The following is a 17412-nucleotide window of genomic DNA, read 5'->3' as shown; positions in this document are numbered from 1 at the left end:
GACACTACAGCTAGGAGATCTAAGGTGTTCTCCTCTATGCAGCAGTAGAAGGCCTGACAATTAACTGACTTTTCAAAGTTCTCATCCTGATTAAACTTTTCTGGAGAAGTGTTGGATAGCATCAGCTGCAGTCTATAGAGATAGCTACACCCACAGCTGCTACATACTTGAGTCTGATCCAGTTACACAGTACGGAAGAAACAGATGGTATCTTCATCTGGTTCCATCTTCAGATAAATTGCCATATGATCCCACTGCCTGCACTGAGGAAAGCAGAACAGTCCTGTAAAAAACAAGTACAGATCTTCTGCTGAGGGGCCTTCCTGCTTCCCAACAGATGTATAAAATCCCTCTTTAGATTCAGATGATCAGATTTTGAAGAGTAATAAAGTCTGAGAGAGATCATATAGAGCTATGATTTGTGATTTAAATGCAAGTGTTGAAGAAGGGAGAGAAGTCTTGATCAGAAGTTTGAAAAATGTTCAGCATTTGTAGAGGGTGGTTGTTTCTTTGAGTCTTTGTTACTCTCATGTAATTGCTGGTGAATACATGATCTGAAAGAAAATCAGCCTTGCAAATGAGAAGAAGAAGCTTTCATTTTTAGAAATAAACATTTTTCCCCTCAAGCAGTATCTCAAACTCTGCACAGAAATTCACCTTCTGATTGTGGGCCCTTTAGAATAGAAACAATGTCCATATAATTAATTACTTTTTAGAGTAAATGAAACGTGGTGTTTTAAACTGAAATTAGAAGATTACCTACATTAGATATTATGCTACTGTTCTGTAGCCCATTTAATAAGTCATACTATTTTCAGTTCTTACATTTATGCCTCAGGCAAACAATTTAGTTCCATGAGCAATAGAATGTTCAAAGCTATTTTCTTACAGATTTGTGTTCTGTATCCTCAATTCAATGTCGTAACTCACCCACCCAGCACTCGCCAGGGTGCCATCCCATCTGGGTAAGCATAGGTATGTGCTATGACTCACCTAGAGCTATGTTAATACAAGTACATGTGTCTTAGTTGTTCAGTCAGCTGATACAAAGCATAAGCTGTGCATATAAATATGTAAGTTAATGGAATTTTTTTTAACTTAGAAAAAATGAATTACCCATTGACATGTCATCAGTGGAAACCAGATGACCTCTTGAGGTCTAATCCAATACAAATAATTTTGCGACTCAAATTGTTAAAATTGATTTAACTTTGGATTCTTCATCACTTAGACTCATCCAGCATGAATTATTATTTTGCAATTCAAATGAAAGAATTGGCCAGCCCATTCAAGTGTTATTAGGTGTGGAGTGGCAGGGACACAAAGTAATGGCTGGTGATTGTGTAAGCCTTTTTTCTCAGACACCCAGCAGTGGGGTACAAGACTCTCATTTCAATGTTACTAGCTCAGGTTCTGCATCTCATATTTCCAAGGCTTACTTTCAGCATCTGTTCAGTAAATTTGTTTCATACCTGACATTACTGAAATGAAACTTAATGACTCTACAAGTTATTACACGTTCTAACATTCACCAGTTTACTTTTAACATGATATGTCATACATATTTTAACATTATATAGCATGTGTAAAAGAATTACATAAAAAACAACTTTTGTTATGGTATTGTATATTTGCTTTATGACTGTGATCTTGTTTCCTTTTGCATGGAAACTGGTCATCCATAGGAAAAGCTTTTATTAAAGATTTGTCATATGCTTGTCATTAATTACCAGCTGACATCTTTTCCAGCCAGTCTTTATTCCTAGAATTACATCATATGACAAACACATCTCAACATCCTTTGCTGTTGATGCAAGATTTAAAGAATTCAGAGTTGTTATTAAAGTTCCTGTTGATAATTTTTTGTCATCATACCATGGCAAATCTTTTATGTTTAATTCTATCAAAGCTGTATTCTGTATGTTTATTCCTTTTGGAGATATTCAGATTTTTATAACCATAGCTATAAAAAAAGAGTCTAACAATGGTTAAAATGACTGAGATATGCCTTTTATTAGACAAATGAAGTTGGAGAAAAATGTGTTTTAAAAATATTGTTGACTGATATGATCAGTAGCTGTTAAAGTCTATTACTTTCTCTTCACATTGTCTACAGGACTAGGACAGACTTTGATTTTCTGATTATGTAATTTTGTATTTATTAAATACTGAAAGATGGCCCTGTTAATATTGCTTGGTAATTCCTTGTTTGTTTACCAACACAGAAAACTCATTTACACATTCCATTGATCACTCTGTTTCTGCTTATTTAAAATATCAATGATTCCTCTGTAATTAACAGCTGCATTTTTGTAGTGGCTCTCTGTTTTCTATAAAACTTGATGAACTTTAACCTATTCTGTATTTTGATAGTTTTCAAAGTTTTGAATCCACCTGCTGGCAGAAATGGACCAACTGAAGAACTTCACCAGTTGCAACTAATTCAAGTCAGCTGCATCGCATTCTTATTTTATTGGACATGTCAGGGGAATTTAAACATCTTGAATCAAAAATTTCTATCACCTCATCTTTTGTTTACCTTTCCTCCAGTGAGATACTGATCATTTCTTTCTGGGAACAAATGTTTCCCTTGTGATCTCATCAGTAACAGGAGACTCCCCATTTGGTGCTTTTGTTTAGCACCCTTCATTTTAATTTCACAAATTGTATTTGGAATTTTCCTGAGTAATCTGAATGCTACCAAATCTATTTCCTGAAGCACATTATTTTTAATTTGTGCAATACCAGAATCTTCAATGCCGTTCCCCTCATTGAAAATTTACCTTCAAGGTGGTTGATTTGTAATTCCTTTTTACATCTGTTTAAGTGTGAGTCTGCACAATCCCTCAAATCTTCATTGTTATTACACTAATATTTTGCAGAAATTACATGCTTTGCTTCACTACTCTGAATTACCTCACTGACTTGAAAGGAATATTTTCCATTCCAAGTGGTATGGCAAATATTCCTGCTATTTCTCCTGTCATGTTTGCAGTCATAGCAGGCACTACAAAGCAGGAGAAAGGATCTGGGAAAAGGCTTGTATTTAAAAGGCAACCTGCAACTAGGCCGTAGGTGGTGGCAACATACTTTTTTTTGTTAAGCAACTTGTTACCAAGTGCTCAGCTCTAATGCAATTTAACCATAGCTTTTAAGTGGCTGCTTGAACAGTACTCAGATATTCCTACTTTTATTCCAAAATCAGGAGCTATGTCTGGAAAAGTCTCAACAGATCAGATAGAACATCCATTCTCCCAGAATGTAATCCACTGCAGATAACTCTTTCCTCACAAGATAACTCACCAGAAGACTCTACCATCTCTTTCCTGATGTATACAACAGCAGAGATTTCTCAGTCATGTTAGGTAAACTACACCACTGAGTTTTCTTTCTGGTGGGAAGATGTTTCCTTGAGTATGATTTATTTACCTTCTGTCATTTCAATAGTGGGTGAAGTGCTTTGGCTATATATTTGGCTGGAATCCATGATAGGGAATAGTAAATTGAGAGAATGGATGCCCAGGAGCCCGTCATGTATAGAGTCTTTCCAAGGAAAGTAGCTACACAAAAGACAATCTGTAAAAAGGATTGGAGATGCGGCAGTGACTGCTGAGGCCAAAAGGGAGGGTAGAACTGCAGTTCCACTATACTGCAGAATCATTATACCTTAGCTGTAAACCAGAATCTTGAAGGCAAGAATATGAACAACCTGAGATATAAGAAGGCCCTCAGACCTCATTTTGTGTTTCTCAGGTTTTCATAATCAAAAGTGAAGACTCTGAGTTTTAGCAGAAAGGACTGCCTTTCACTTCAGTAATGGATATCAGGATTGGAGCAGCTTCTTGCCTAGGGAGAGCAGACATGGTTGAGGTTCCTAAGGCAGTAAGAACAGGGGGGTAACCCAGGGATTGGCAGCTAAGCTGTGAGAGGAAGAGCACTAGGATGAAGGAAATAATGAAGAAACAATGGCACAGTGTTTATAGAGTCCTCTCTGAGGGATGGAGACATGACAGTGGCATCCTGTGTTAATTACAAATGTTTTGCCTGTTTTACTGGAACAACTGAGTCAGGAGGGTAAAAGGTATTTATTTATATGACCCACTGCACATACTACATAATTAAAGTCTGGCCATTCAGAGACACCCAAATGTCTGTCAACAAGCACCCAGACTTTAAAAAAAACCCCAAAAAACAACAAAAATCCAGCCAAATCCCAGAAGTTTAAACCTTTATTAGCCACAAAGAAGACAAAAAAAATCAGGAAAGGAGTTGAGGGAAATTTTAACCACATTTCTAACTTCCCTTCTCAATAGCTGCAGTAGTGGCTGTTAATTTTGTTTTGTATTTTGTAATAATGGAAGCTGTTGTATTTGGCAGCCTTTTAGGTGGTATTAAAGATGGTAGTAACTGTTCTTTTTGGATGAAGAAGTAGCTGGAGTTGATGTTATTACTTTTGTGGTTAAAGCCTGAATCTGCCTCCTCAATGATGAATTAGGAAATGGACACACAAAGAGGAAAAGGGAGGAAAAAAGCCAAGTTAGAAAATATATCTTCTGTTTCTGCTTTGACTTTCATTTATGGCATTGTTCTTAGAGCAGACACAGTGACTTGAAGATTTGGCTTTTACGAGCATTGAGCTGTTCAAAAGCATTGTTTTACTCTGCCTGTTTTACACTTGCATCGGTGCTGCCAAAAAGAGTGATCTAGCCAACTAAGACGTAAGCTGAAGGCATAGCAAGTGATCCAGAATGAAGAAAATGTTGGGGAGTGAAAGAGACATTGGTAAAAAGATGTGATGGCAGGAGTGAAAGTTGTCTTCAACAGTTGCATTTGCTAAAGCTGGAGGAAGAGTCAGTATCATGCACACACGAGGCATTGCTCTAGTCACGGTGTTTCTCAGGACTGAGTAAAGACCCTGAGGGGTCATAGTGGATGTACTTGTTTGCCACACAATCTTTTCATGGTGCTTGGACAGGTATCTGGAGATCTTTCAAGCTTTAATCTTCTTTAATCTTCTTGACTTATGTAGATAACACTGACAGTTTGCTTAACTCTGATGTTTCCTGACTATTATTTCCCTTTCTGAGCTTCTCTCAGAGCAAATGCCTTTGGAAATCAGGTATTCAGATAATCTGAGATGCTATTGCTATTACAGTTTGAGAGCTATTCATAACTCTTTGAATACCATGACTTTCCATGCCACTGACTGTTTCTTCTTTAAAGAACCATTACACTTTTATTTGAGTAGGAATGGATAGAGGGTAAACATGAACTGGCCCTTATTAACCATTGTCTTCATTACTTTGGGAGGAAACATTAATTTTATAACACAACTGTAAAACAGGTTGTGTTGGAAAGGACCTTCAAGGCCATATAGTTCAAACCTCCCTCTGCTGTGCACACAGATGCACTCCAGGTTTCTTGAACACTAGGTTCACCAGTTTTCTTCTACACCAGGTTTCTTGAAGTTCCGTTCAACCTTGGTTAAACATTTAAAGGGATGGTGAATCTACTGGAAAACCTGTTCCAGTGTCTCACTAATTGGCTGCAAAAAAACCCCAACCAGCCAACTAAAAAAACCATGAAAGTTTATTTAGTTTTCTTTTTTTTTTTTGTATCTCTTTTAGAACCAGATGATGTCTCTATGTCCCTTTTTTCTCCCAGTTCAAAACTGTTGTTCTGGCTGGGCTTCCACACAGGATGCCAACCCTTGCGTTTCTCTTGAGACAGTAGCACATGTGCTCTCACTTACATTTAATATATTTAATTTCCCATCTTGCAGTCTACTAAATAGTTCCCATCAGATTGATTTCATATCCTCTTCATATCAACTGAGCTAGATTTTTGTACTTTGGACAACTTGAGATATGTTTCAGCTCCTTAGGCCACGGCCTAGGTGGGAGGCCCAGCCTCTTCACTCTGTTTGGTTTGTAGGAAAAGCCAGATGATTTGGTATAAAAATATTTTTAAAAAAAAGCCAAAGACTTTTTTCAATTTTGTTAATTTTTTTCCCTTCAGCTGGAAATAGAAGATATTTCAGTGACTTACATAGAAATGAAAACAGGTTTTGTGCTTTTTGTTTCTTTTCTTTCTCAGAAGTTAGAGAAAAATATTTTTGTTTCATTTTGAAAATGAAAGTTTTTGAATCTTTTAAATAATATAAACCTTTTTCTTGTGAAATACTGAACAGTTTCAAACTTATTTTGCTGGAATACTATGACTTGTAAACTGCAAAGGTCTCTTCGATGTAGAAGATGAAAGGGTTTTGGGGCCCAAGAGGAATTAATTGGTGCCTAACTATGGGCTAGGGGTGGTTTTGTAATTAGGTTTTCTACTGTCACGAAAGAAACAGTTTCTCCAATGTAGAGACCTGAATACATTTTACCACCTATGAACTCTATCAATAAGAGCAGCTGCAGCCTGGAGGGAAATGGAAGGTGAAGTTGTAGAGGAGCAGGAGACTGCTGGGTGGGAGTCTGTGGTGTTGGGTTTGTTTGAGACAGATTGGTGGCTCAGAAAAGCACTTTAAATAATTTTAGCAGGTTGTAGTCAATGATGGAGGTGTGAAGCAAGTTAAGAAAAATGAAGGTTGAGAAATGGATAATCTGTGGTGCAAATATGTTTTCATGATCTCTACAGTTGTAAAACACAGAGATCCTTGGGGAGATGACAGTAAATGTGAAAGAGATGTGGAACACAAAAGCTTTCAGGGGCTGCAACAAGAGTTAAATAGTTTGTTTTGCTCCTTCCTCCTGTTCTACTTTCCCTACTTTTCTTCTCTTCCTAATTTAGTTACTATTTTCTTCTTTGCTGTCTATCTCCATAATTTGTCACTTGGCCTCCTTTGAGTGTCCCAATTAAAATCTAACTACACTTTTGGATTGAAAGAAATATTTTCCTTACTACATTCTCCTTAGACAGTATAACTTGACTTAAAGTGTTTTTGGTGTATAACGAAATTGAATTGTTGACCCTATGTGTTAATAGTTCCAAGTGATTTTCCTACTGGCCTCTGAGTATATACATCATAGAGGTATTTTATTTTCTCATCTTCTTCCTTGAAATATTACTAACATTTAAATCAAAGCAATAGTTTATGTGCCTTCATCTTTGATCAGCTCTTTTCTGCATGCTTTTTACTTCCATTTTCTTCAATTTTCTTCGATTTTGCAACTGGCATTGCTCATGACAGGGGTTGGATTTGATTTCTAGTTATAATTCCCAGTTCCCATGAGATATTTTGTTTCTAATATGGAGTCATCTTTGTGAAAGGGACATAATTTAAATTTTCTATAAGCTCCTTCAATTACAACAGGAAGGAAAGTAATATTTTGAGTATATTCCAGTATTCAGCATGTACATAACTTTGGATGTCCATCAAAAACATGATGTTTGGAACAGCACAGCTACTCTGAAATAGAGTGTAATACATCTGTTAAATCACTTCTTTCTTCTTTTTAACTTTTGGTTGGTTTGGTTGTTTGGTTTGTTTGTTTGCTTTTAAAGAAATAAAGAAGATTCTGCAATTCATTTGTAGTATATATGTGATATAGTTTCTTTTCCAATGTAGTAATTTCAGTCAGTAACAGCCTCTTCTGTTCTCATTATCACTGTCATGATGTGTATTCGGTTTGCTTTCTGATAGGCAAGGTGAGGGAGGAGTAGGCAAGACTAAAACATCATGCTGGAGGCAGCAATTTGGCTGCAACACAAGGCAGCAAGATATGTTTAAATAAAAACTGAATTACAACCTAATTTTTGTTCAATGGCTTTATATGAACATAAGTACAGACATAGCATTGTGCAACTTTCATAAATCAAGTAGTTGAAAGCATTCCTTCTTTCAGTTTCAAAAACATACATCTAAACCCCAGAAATTAAACTAGTTGCAGATATTTTCCAGATTCTGATTTTAGTTCCACTTCCTGTACAGCTTCACAAATTTTCTGTCTAAATATTATTTCACAATTATTGGCATGAATATTTCATCAGTTTGGAAAGTATTTCAGGGTATTTCCACTAAAAGAAGAAAATGAAGATGAAGCAAGGTATTTTATGATGCAATTCAGGGATTTTAAAGAGGTTGAGCATATTTTCTGAGTATATTTGAACTCAAGTAACAGAAGCAAATGTCTCTTTTCTCAGTTTGAAGCCTTTTACAGCACAGAGAGCCCAAAAGCTGCTTTGATTTTGTTCACAGTCCCGTTCCTGCCACTCCTTTGCTGGCTATATCTTGCTTTTTTTTGCCGAGTTGTTTGTCTGCATCTGCAGAGATTCTCTTCACTGCTATATTTGTTAAAAACACATGTTCACTTGTGTGTGAATGCATACACGCACTCATATACATTGTTCTGCATTCAAATCAATCCCATAGATCTGAGCCATTTCCCACACTTAGGGAGATCTCATGGGACCCTACGGTTGAGCAGTCGCCCCACCCTCAGTGGCTTAGTCCTTGTGTGACAGATTTGCTGCTATTTAAGCCATTGCTGAACAACAGGGTCCCTCCAAATTGTTTCCTGAAATAAGCTGGATGAAGGATAATTGTTATGCCAGCAACTTCATCAAAGCAATTGCCCACAGAACAAAAACTAATTCACTGGGAAGTTAGCTGATTGAGAACTATGGAATATTCTTTATGGCAGAATACAGAGTATTTCCTATGTTAGGAAATAAAGTAAAACACAGGGATTTAGTTCTACTACTAGGCTTGTTCTTCACTGAGTACTGGATTGTCTAAATAAATGCCACATATTTGAATGAAGTTCTATAGTAAAAATTTCAGGTCAGCTCTTCTAATTTTTCCCATTAGGTGTCTAGTGCATTTGATAATTGTTTTCATTACTTAATTCTGAAGTTTTATTGAACTACAAGTTTAAGGATAGAATTAGGACCCAGGCTGCCTGTGTGCTACCAGATTACATAGATATATAGATATAAAGACACAGTGTGTTGAGAACACATGCCACATTACCTTAAAGTTTGCTGCAGGTAGTTCTGCTTTGGTAGACTCTCCCCATGGTTTAAGGTTTCAAGAGTCAAAATCTATTATTAGTTTTTCAAATTTTTTTTTTCTGCTGAAATGTTAAAAAGCTGTTTTGTAGGTTCTTCTCTTCTGGAACCCTTTTCTGTCAGCCTTTATTTATGACATTTGAATTGTGTATAGGGAAGTTTCCTGCCTTAACACAACACATTCCTTATTGGATTTATGTTTTCCTCTGGATCTCATATGAAGTATTTTTTTTGTCACTGCATGTTATAAGATAGCTTGAAACTGCTTACACAAGCAGTTATTTAACTCTTTTATTTCCAGAGATTTAGCAGTAAATATAAAATGCATATTAATCCTTGGGGCATATCTTCTATTTGGTGATGAGGTCTATTTAAGTCATACCAGTAAAATAATCTGTTCCCTTGTGATGTTACTGTTAGAATCCTGGATGGTAAGAATTTTAAACTTTCTGTGCTTAAAGCCACAAACCCACAAGAGAACACTGCAACTGACCTGAGGCTGTGGAGAAGACTTCCAAAATTGATTGATAGCATTAGGATTACAGGTGTAGTTAGTTAGAAGGGTGTAATGTCACAGGGTGAAAAACTTAATGTCTGCGGTTTTAGAATATAGAAATAAATATCTAGCAAGATGGAGGTTTTAGGTCGGAGGCAGGTTGTTCTTCTTTACATTCTTCATCTTCTTCTTCCTTCTTCTTCATGGGTTTGGGTGGCATTTTGTAATTGGACAGAAAAGTCTGCATTGCGGGCTCTGTGGGATCAGTTATTGGGTTAAAAGGGAAAATAATCTAGGTGTCAGTTCTTAATTGGATAGTTTAGTCTTAAAGACCTTGTAACAAGGGGTTCTTAGACACTTTGTGCCTTCTAATGAAAGGCTGCCAAACTCATGGTTGTGAGACTGTTTCACTGATAAAAAATAATAAACACCAAATGAACTACCATCTCAAGTGCCAAACTTTGGATGGTAGTCCAAACATGAACTACCATCTCAAGTGCCTTCAATTCCGGCCTCAAGAAACCAATAGTTACTTACCATGGAAAAGGCAAAGTTATGCTTTCCATGTAATGATATTATCCATCATGGGTAGGGACCTTGTATTTTCATGTATTTATTTACTTTTTTTTTTTTAGAATTTACATTTTCATTTTCTGCAAGGTAATGAGCAGGCAGTTTTTAAATTTTAGGTCAGATATGCCTAGGTAATATATATTATTTTATCTTGTTTCTTTCTAGGTTCTGTCTTTGAGTGCCATTAGAAAAATGTGTTCTAGAGTTTTGCTTACTTTTATCAAAGCCAGAAACCTAGGGGACAGTGAGGGATTTATTTTATGCCCTATGCTACAATTTTGTGTTGTCATTGTTGATATGACAACATGATGATATAAAGTTTAGATGCATATTAAGAAAAAGTTTCTTCATCTGTCAAGCATTGGAACTGCCCATGCTGCCCAGGGAAGTGGCTGAGTCACCATCCCTGGAGGTCTTTGAAAGATGTGTAGATGTGGTACTTAAGGACATGATTTAATGGTGGGCCTGGCAGTGCTGGGTTAACAGTTGGACTCAATGGTCTTAGGAGGCTTTTCCAACCTAAATGATGCAATGATTTCCAGGCTGTGTTTATCTAGATTGTTATTTAGAACAAGGCTAGTCTGACCAATGTGTCAGGGAAATGTGTGTGGGAAATGCAAAAGGGTTTTTGATTGCCTTTGTTGCTCCCAGTTGTTACTACCAGTAGAGTATGAAGTGTGAGAAAATGGAAATAAAACAGTGGAGGGGGCAAAGCTGCTACTATAATGTACTGCAGGCCTCCTGTAGAGTCACTGCTTTCTATTACATCCTGCTTCTCTGACAGGGGTGGTGCTCAAGCATTAGCTCCACCCTGGTGAGCTGCCAGGTAATGTCACAGTAAAATAGCATTATTGCAAGAATCCTTTTCTTTCCCAGCGTGCTGCAAGAAAGTGAAAGAGAAAAGTCAGACTACTATTGTTCTCTGAAGATGTCATTCTTTTGGTGGAAATATTAGCTACATACAGCCATTGTTGTGTAGGTTGTGTCAGGATCAGAACTGTCCTTTGCCTGTTGGAAAAAGAACTCAGAAACTAAGATGGAAAAAAATCTTTTTCTAACAGTAAGAGAAATTTTCCAACTGTGGCATCTGGATCCTGCCTTCCTAGCAAAGTAAATTGCAATATGCACAAATATTGGTTATGTTGATCAAAGGCCTCCAGGGTTTTGACCTGTCCCCAGAAGAGAAGAGTGACATTTGTATGAAGTATTCCAACTACCTCTGTCCTTTAGTCTGTTCCACTTCTCACTGTAGCATAGCCATTGCATGTCTTCTGTCCTTTCAGTGGGAATAATGATGAAGATGGGATGGGTCACTATAAATGTCTATACAGGGGCAATTTTTCTGTAAAAAATGATTCTTCCTGGAACCATACAAACCCAGATGTTGCAATGGCAGAGAAACATATGCTAGTGAGGAGTGAGACACCACTGTGGATTACCATAATTTGTTTTCCACTAGTGTTCTAAAAAAGAAAGATTAAATGCTGAAATATATGAGTCAAGTCAATGGAGAATTAGGATGTTATTGGCATTGACTCTGTCATCATTATGCTGTGGCACAGAAGGGTGCAGTGATGTGAGGACAAATGACTAAGGAACAAAATTTCTTAGGTGAATTATGGTACTTCCTTGCAGGGAAAATTGTCTGGTTGTCCCACCAAACATGTGGGATTCAAAATTGTTTCCATCATGCCAACCAGAATGATTATTTAACTGTGGAAGAGTCTTAAAATGGACCATCCTAACAGGATGCTTCACCTGATGGAGGTGGCTTAGAACGTACTCAGTTTCCTAAACTAAAATTTAAACCGTCTAACTTTGATTGGAAAGTTTGAATGCATCTTAGTACACACAATATAAGAAAACCTAAACCCTAGATATTTACTTTCAACTTTTACTGCAGTGTTTTAAAATATACTTGCTACATTTTCCGAGGATTACTAAGTCTTCAGTCAGGATCAGCAACAGGCAGTGCTGCAAAAGACAGCAAAACAGCCCTGCATTCACTTACTGAACTCCCAGGGCTTCAAGGCTGTTTGTACAGGCAGATATTTGTGCCAGCAGTAAGATTCTTGCAGGACTGTGTCCTCAGTTTAGAAGTAATATATCAAACAGAATAAAAAGGACCTGTGAAACATGAATGATCTTGCCATACATTTGTTTCTATTGTTAATATAGATGAGGATGTTCATAGCATCTAAAAGACTACATTTTTGGCTTCAGCACAAGAAGCTGTTTTATGTATGAGCTCTATGTAATTATATTGAAAACAAACTTTGCTTCAAGAACATTTTTGGCTCCACTCTGCAATAACACAAAGGGCCTTTGTTATGTTCTCATCAGGGTTATTTATGGATTGCAAAGGACTTAGTAAAGGACAGTTTCATCTGATGGTATTCATCCACTGACCCAAATTTAAATGTAGTGACTTATATTCATATTAATCATAATTACTAATATGATCCACCAGACAAAAATTTCTGAAACAAGAAATGGGATTGCTCTATAGATTGAGACCTGGAACAACAATACAGACTGGTGTTTCAGATCCAAGGCTTTGAATGTGCCAGAATGGAAAATGTAACAAAAGGCTTTGCATAATTCACATCAATTATAATCATCTTCACTTGAATTGAAAATGAAGCTCTTGATCTCTTAAAAAGGGAAAAAAAAAAGTCACGGAGAGGGAGCTAAGTAGATCTTGGGAAAAAGGAATCCCAGAGCAAAGTGTGTTTGTGAATATCTGCCAGAAGCTCCTATAGGACATTATGAAACCAGGTAAGGGCACTGTGCTTTCCTCTGACTTGCCTAAACAGCCATTACATTAAAGGATTACTTTCAGAAATCCTCCTTTGCCCATATTTTTCCTGCCTGACCTGCAGGACTTGGGAAGCATCCAAAGACAGCTTTCTGTTCTTCTTCAACCTCAGTGTGACAATGGACAAGCTCTTTAGGGCCAGAGTCAGACCGCGTGCTGTCAGTACAAACCTTTGGTTTTGCAACTGCCATGGCATCTAGCTATAAGAGTGTGCCACGCAGCAATTCAGAGCACTATTTATACAAGACTGGAAGATCCAGCTTCCAGAGGCACTAGTGGACAAAGTATTTATGATAGTGAAGTAAATTTACATGACCCAGTCCGAATGTTGCCCCTGTTCATTCTTTTGCTTTGGCCTCCCAGATGTAAAATAGATGGTCAGTATTTTTTTACCTCACTGGGTGCCTGTGAAATTAAGGACTTTAAAAGAATATGAATCACAGAGATATTGCAAGAAGGGAGGTTATATAAATGTAATCTAATTATATAAGCTTCTTCAGATGAATTACACTTTCATTACCAGAGCCTTCTGCTATGTCCTTGTTGTTTATTTGAGCTATTAGTGGTTGTAGGGACTAGATGTTATTTCAGATGATGAATCCCAGTCTTATTTTCTTTGCTTAATGAACAATTTTTTTGGGTCAGAGAAAGTGCTGGGTCACATTTATTTAATCCATAGTTGTGAACATTCGGTGCTTCTAAATATCAGGCCCAGTTTTCTGAAATGCAAAATTTCTCTACTGTAGTACCTTCTTGCAATTTCCCAGATCTAATAAGACCTATGTCTAACATTTAACTCGGAGTTTGTTGTCACCCTACAGGAATTGCAACAGACATTGTTTGGATAGAAGGAGATAAGCTCAGGAAATAAGCAGAACAAAGTGGCATTATCATCAAGACACTGTTTACAAACTATTCCTTGGCATCAGACTGTTCTTTAGTATTAACCAAATAGTTAGCTATAATAATTAAATGTTAATTTATCCTTAACCAACAGGAGCAGATTCTAAGCAGGTCCTCCTTGTTCTGCATGTTCGATGATGTACTATTGTTTTCTTTAGAAGCCACTGAGGGGCAGCAGGTTTTCACATGGAAACAGGTTTTCATGTGTAAGGAAATACTCACTCTGGAGCTGTGAGTATTATACATTTGATTATTTTAATGAATTCCATGCATCAGATCACTGAAGGCTATAACAAAGGTTTCACTGTGTCTTCCTGTAAATGAACATGATTTTTTCTTGTTTATGGAATTTTGATGTATTTTTTCTTCATTAGTAGAAAAAACCTGAAGAATGTCCTACAAGTGTCTGCAAAGCCCCATTTATGGCTGTAGGGTGCCTGTAAGATTGAATTAATAGGTTAGTCTGTCACATGCACAGCACACATTTTGGCACTACTTTTAGAAAGGAGGCCAGGACATTAGGACAAAAGAATGATAAGAACCTTAATTTATTAGTTAGATTTATTACAGCTAACAAGCTGACTAATGGAATAGGCTATGTTGCTCAGAAATCTCTGTATGCTTCAGATACATAAATAACCAGAAACTCTGATAACACAGATCCTGTTGTAGTCAGACTGTTAAGCTTGTCCATGAACAGTAAAGACACATCCAGGAGTGAATGCAATATATTCTTGGTTCTAGTACCTCTGCTTTCTCTAGCTACCTTATGTGACTGTCTGTTGGCTTCGATCCTGGCTACCGGGACTCACACCAGCCCACAGGTCTGGAGTGAAGCTCTTTGGTCTGTCAGCATTGGATGCTCACCCGTGTGATCTGCCCAATTGTTAATAACCCAAGGGAATAGTGATTTAGATCCATATTTTTTCCGCATATGAGAACAAAATAGCTAATCAGGTTTGCAGAGGATTTCTGCATAGCTTATGCATGAAGATTTGAACCAAGGGCCAAATCCTTTTTCAGTCAAATGATTTTCTGCATGCACTTTGAAAAATACTAGCAATTAATATTTGGACATACTCCTATCTATGTCCTTTCTGTCCTTAGCTGAGGACAATTTCCAGACACAGCTAAGTATTCTGGTAAAAATTACACATAAAAACCAAAAGTCTGACTTACTATGTTGTTACACCTTGGGCAGTTTGTAACAATTCTGTCAAGCATAAAAGTAAAGAAGTTAATATAATTCTTTACTTTCATACTCCTATCCAGCCATTCTTCCACAGGATAACATGACAAAACTGATAAGCTATTTTAATTTTCTAGCCAAAAGTAACTGGAGTATGGGCTGTCCTGGCCACGCTCTCACACCTTTGCAATGTTTTATATTCCCACATGTAGGAAGTTTTATATTCCCACAGGATGGATAAGGTGTATCATTATGATACATGAGGATTGCTTCATTCCTAGGCAAAACAGCTAATCCTGTTTGTGTCCCTTTGTGCCTCAGTATCACTGTGAACTGAATGGAGCGTGTACAGCTTCAGGTCTGAAAAAAAAAACCCCAGCAAATTGTCTTTCAGATCAATGGTGCAAATACTAATTATCTTTAAGAGTCCTGTTTGCCTAGAAGAACCAGCAGAACCAGTCACATTAAACATAGGTGTAGCAGTATGAGAGTAGGGTGGAATAACAATGATTTGTCTGAGACAAGAATTCTCATATGAATAGAAGCATTAGGAAAAACAGAAGATTTAAAGAATATAGCCTCAATTTGTTGTTCAGTTATGGGGCAGTCTTGCCAAAATAACAGAGGAAAACCTTTCAAGGTATACCCTTGCAGAAAGAAGTGTCTGTAGAGGACATGGATGTTCATGCCTATCACATCTAAATTCTGCTTGGTTGTGTGGTAGATGCAGTGCTGTACATCATTTAATATTGCACATGGTGCCTCTTTGGCTGTGTCCTGTCCCTGTTCCAACCTTTCTGTCCTTTGTCCATTCTCTATAATTTAAAATGGTTGTCTACAGTGTATATAATTTGATTTTTTTTTAGGATGACAGCAGACCTGGCCATTTTCAAGGAAAACTTTAGTCCAGTCAGTCCTTTTATTGAGGAAGTAAAATAATACTAAAATGTTGCACAACTGGAGACTTAATTAGCTTTTACATTTCTTGTAAAGAAGACGCTTCCTTGTTAAGTAGCAAATACAGGTGTAATTAAGCCTGTTGTGAAGTTAAATTGGAATTAACAGCTCTTCTGGTTTGTGTCCGTGCGTGCAGATGTGAGAAGCCATTAGAGGGCCCCTCCTCCCGAGCGCTGTCGCCTCGTACAGAGCCACCTGGAGGCAGTGTTCGCACAGCTTGCTTCAGACCTGTGCCTGCTAAGTACAATTTCCTCAGACTTCATCATACAGAAAACATCAGAGAAAAAAAATATATACTGGAAAGCATGATTTTTTTAAAAAAGCCGTTGCCTTCATAGGATGCACCTTTGATTCTCCATGGGTCTGTAATACTGTGATGCTCCTGTGAAGTGCTTTTTTATAAAAACCTTTGTAGGAAGAGCCAGCAGGATATTCCAGCAAAACAGCTGACATAATTGAAAAGAACATGCAAAATTTCCTGCCTGGAGCAAAAAAATAGTGCTGCTTGACCTAAAGTATGACCTAAAGTATTCTTGTTTTTTCTCTTGGGTAGAACTGACCTATTTTTTGTTTGTTTGTTTGATTGATTGACTGATTATAAATAAAAACCGATAGAGAACTTCCCGTGTTACAGTTGCCACTTGAGCTCTTTCTTCAATTGCACAGAAACAATAACATGCAAATGTGTGCAAATGACTGCCACAAAACATTCTTGAACCACCCAGCGACAACTGGCAAAGCTTGTAAAGCTTAGTTTGATTGATGCATGTTTGCTGTTGCTTTGTCAATTGTGAGGTAAGTCATAGTTCTCCCCATTCCAAATATACACTTCTCAATCTGATTTGAAATTCATACTCTCCACTCTGATAGCATCAAGTCCTATTACCCAAATTTGTTTTTCTTTCAGATACACAACTTTACTAGACACAGAAGCTCTGAGGTGTACTTGACCAAAATATATGGAAAGTCCATCTTCAGATTCCCTAATGTATGGATGTAATTGATTGCTGTCTCTCTCAGGAGTTGTACATGGAAAAGTAAACACCACTGGAAAGATTCAGTATCATGATTTCATAAAATTTGTGTCAAATACCATCTATCTGAATAAAGTGGAACATAAGAAAAAGGTAACAAAGAACTTTGTAACAGAGCAAGCTGCTGAAATAATGTATTTTACCATAATATTCTGCCCTATATTATTTACTATAATATTCTGTCCTATTTCACTGGTGTCTATTCTTAAATGCAGGATTAAAGTAGATTATTTTATGTTCAATATTTTTTTACATCAAAGGAGCAGAACAAGACAGATACATTAATCCACTTCTTTCGACATTTAGATTTAAAAAATGTCACTGAACCTGCCATTGCATTTGTGAATAGAGTTGAAAGATAAGGTGGAGCCCTTAACTGCTTTAGGAAGAAATTTGTGGTACCCGAAGATGTCAGATTTAGTAGGAGTCT

This window comes from Agelaius tricolor, unplaced genomic scaffold (assembly GCF_023055355.1).
Source record: "Agelaius tricolor isolate 1412-34295 unplaced genomic scaffold, bAgeTri1.0.p SCAF_4, whole genome shotgun sequence".
Lineage (NCBI taxonomy): Eukaryota > Metazoa > Chordata > Aves > Passeriformes > Icteridae > Agelaius > Agelaius tricolor.
Note: the sequence above shows the minus strand (reverse complement) of the source record.